Below are 2,769 nucleotides of genomic sequence, written 5' to 3'. Positions count from 1 at the left end.
CATGACTCTTATTCATTCGATACTGTGTTAGAGATATATTTCTTTCCTCAATTCTTCTTCGCGTGTTTTTCTTTCTCCATAAACTGTAAGTTTCTTTTGTAACCGTCATGTGTATTGGATATTCTATGGATGGATATATAATGTGTGTGTGTGTGTATATGTCATATATATATATATATATATATATACACACACATATATAGATAGATAGATAGATAGATAGACTTACTTGGAAATGAATCATTTGTATATATATATATATGTAATATACATTTATATATACATACACTACACCACAAAAACACACACACGCACACACACACACACACGTATATATATTTGTTTCAAATGTTGGCACAAGGCCAGCAATATTATTATTATTATTATTATTAATTATTGTTATCGTTATTATTTTTATTATGATTATTATTGTTGTTGTTGTTGTTGTCATTATCATTATTATTTTTATTATTCTTATCATTATTATTATTATCATTATTCTTATCATCATCATTATTGTTATTATTATTATTATTTTATGTTTTTATTACTGCTACTACTGTGAGAAAAGCACGTCGAACAGAATTGAAACTTCAGTTTCGTTTCAAGCTCACATTAAACTCATTCCACAACACTCATCGCACAACTTGGCTGGCGGATATTGTCTTTATTACGACCATTTGATTTATTAATGAACATTGTTGAACTATTTTTTAAACAGCGTTGGCTTTAATTTTTAACTGCGCTTCGATTGTTTTGTATTGTTTCTCTTTCGTTTCTCTTCAATTGCTTGTTCGTTATTTAAACAATATATTTTGTGCGCAATAATCACATGGAATGCATAAAATATGTATCGTTTTCACTGACTGAGAACACTTACAGCATCGCTGTCCTCGAATTTATTATTGTTTTGGCTGCTGTTGTTATTACGAGTAGTAGTAGTAGTAGTAGTAGTAGTAGTAGTTGCAGCAGCAGCAGCAGCAGTAGTTGCAGTAGTAGTAGTAGTAGTAGTAGTAGTAGTAGTAGTAGTAGTAGCAGAAGCAGCAGCAGCAGCAGCAGCAGCAGCAGCAGAAGCAGAAGCATCAGCGGCGGCGGCGGTGGTAGCAGCAGCGGCGGCGGTAGCAGCAGCGGCGGCGGCGGCGGCCACGGCTGAGGTGGCGGTAGCAACAGCAGCCGCAGCAGAAGTAGTAGTAGTAGTAGTAGTAGTAGTAGTAGTAGTAGTAGTAGTAGTAGTAGTAGTATCATTATCACCATCATTGAAGCGGTGAAGTGGCAGAATTGTTAAATCACCAGACTAAATACTCCCTAACATTTTATTCCATCTTTCCGTTTTGAGTTCAAATCACGCCGTGGTCGACTTTGCCTTATATCTTTTCGGGGTCATTGAAAAAGCTACTAGTTGCGCACTGAGTCCATATAATCGACTTCTGCCTCTCGCAAATTTCAGGCCTTGTGCCTATGGTAGAAAGGATTATCGTTGGTGTTACTCTTGCTTTTGTTATCATTATTACCTCCGCCTTAGCGAAGGCGGAGTATTGTTTCAGTCGTATTTATTTCTTTGTCCGAGGACAAGATATCTCAAGAACCGCTGGATGGATTCGGATGAAACTTTCAGGGAATCTGCAGAAATTATTTGACGGTAATCATTAGAAGTTGTCACAAGAAGTTATCCTTTGTTATCAGCCATATTTTGAACGAGGTAGTAAGTGTGGGACGTAACGAAATGGGATTATTGGTTGCGGCCGGATACAGCCGATTTGGTACGGTTGACTGTACATTGAATCTGTTTTAGTGGCAGTACTTTTTGGCACTGGAGGTAAGCACACATGCGCGCTCACACATAAGTGCACGGAAATATACGCTTACACATAGAGAGAGTGAGAAATGAAAAAGAGACATTAGAATTCATTAACTGAATGCGATTGATGTAAACATTTCCCCTCTCCTTATACACATAAGGAGTATTATGCTTACACACATAGACTGAGAGACGGGGAGAGAGAGAGAAAACGAGAGAAATATTAAAGCGACTGATGTCCAAATATGTCAGCGCCGAATCAGCGATGCCAAAAAGGCGGTATCGAAACGGCTGTGTTGCAAACATCTCATAACAGCCACGGCAATCCTTACATTCTCTTGACAAAAGACAAGATGGTGAGATGATCTCATCCGCTGCGTGGATCTACATGGCCACGACTGGCCAGAGAAAGATAGCAGAGGAAGAAGCCCTGCGAGAGGCTCTTCCCTCACGAGTTATGAACCTCTGGATACCAAATTCTTGTACTCCATCAGTTTATCCACTTCCATCCGGGTCATGTTTTTCTCATCGAAATCATCATAATGTCTAACAGAAATTTTGATATTTTGTTTTATCAAGCTGATGAAAACTATATTTAGACGGTCTGCTTTGATCTTTTGGTCAGCCTGGACAGACAGGTCCCAGATGCTGAGAGTCAAGTCGTTGTCATGTAACATGTCTGGTACATGTTTATACTGCTTTTCAGTTTTGTAACCTTTAAGTGTCGGCACGTTGCCCAATGGACAGAACTATCCACACGTTCGTGTCTATGAAGATACACGAATTTGGCAAAGACTGGCTAAACCGGAAATGATGTAGAGAAGTGTCTCATTGTACTATCTGCACTTGGCGACAGTATCCGTTTTCATTATTATTTTATTTTGGTAATTATTTTTGGTTTGGCATTGATCTTTTGTGTAACTAAAACCAGAACTTAGGTTTCTGTTTGTAGTCCAGACCTTTTTGAGCTG

General features: G+C 38.3%; 1 pseudogene; it reads right to left on the bottom strand.

The window, feature by feature from the left end:
* LOC128249350 (probable cyclin-dependent serine/threonine-protein kinase DDB_G0292550) overlaps nt 1–2,769 on the bottom strand; it is a 79,795-nt pseudogene that overhangs the window by 7,908 nt on the left and 69,118 nt on the right.

The sequence above is a fragment of the Octopus bimaculoides genome, chromosome 14 (genome assembly GCF_001194135.2).
Source record: "Octopus bimaculoides isolate UCB-OBI-ISO-001 chromosome 14, ASM119413v2, whole genome shotgun sequence".
In the NCBI taxonomy this organism is placed as follows: Eukaryota; Metazoa; Mollusca; class Cephalopoda; order Octopoda; family Octopodidae; genus Octopus; species Octopus bimaculoides.
The sequence above is the reverse complement of the archived record's forward strand: the minus strand, read 5'-3'. Positions and strand labels throughout refer to the sequence as shown.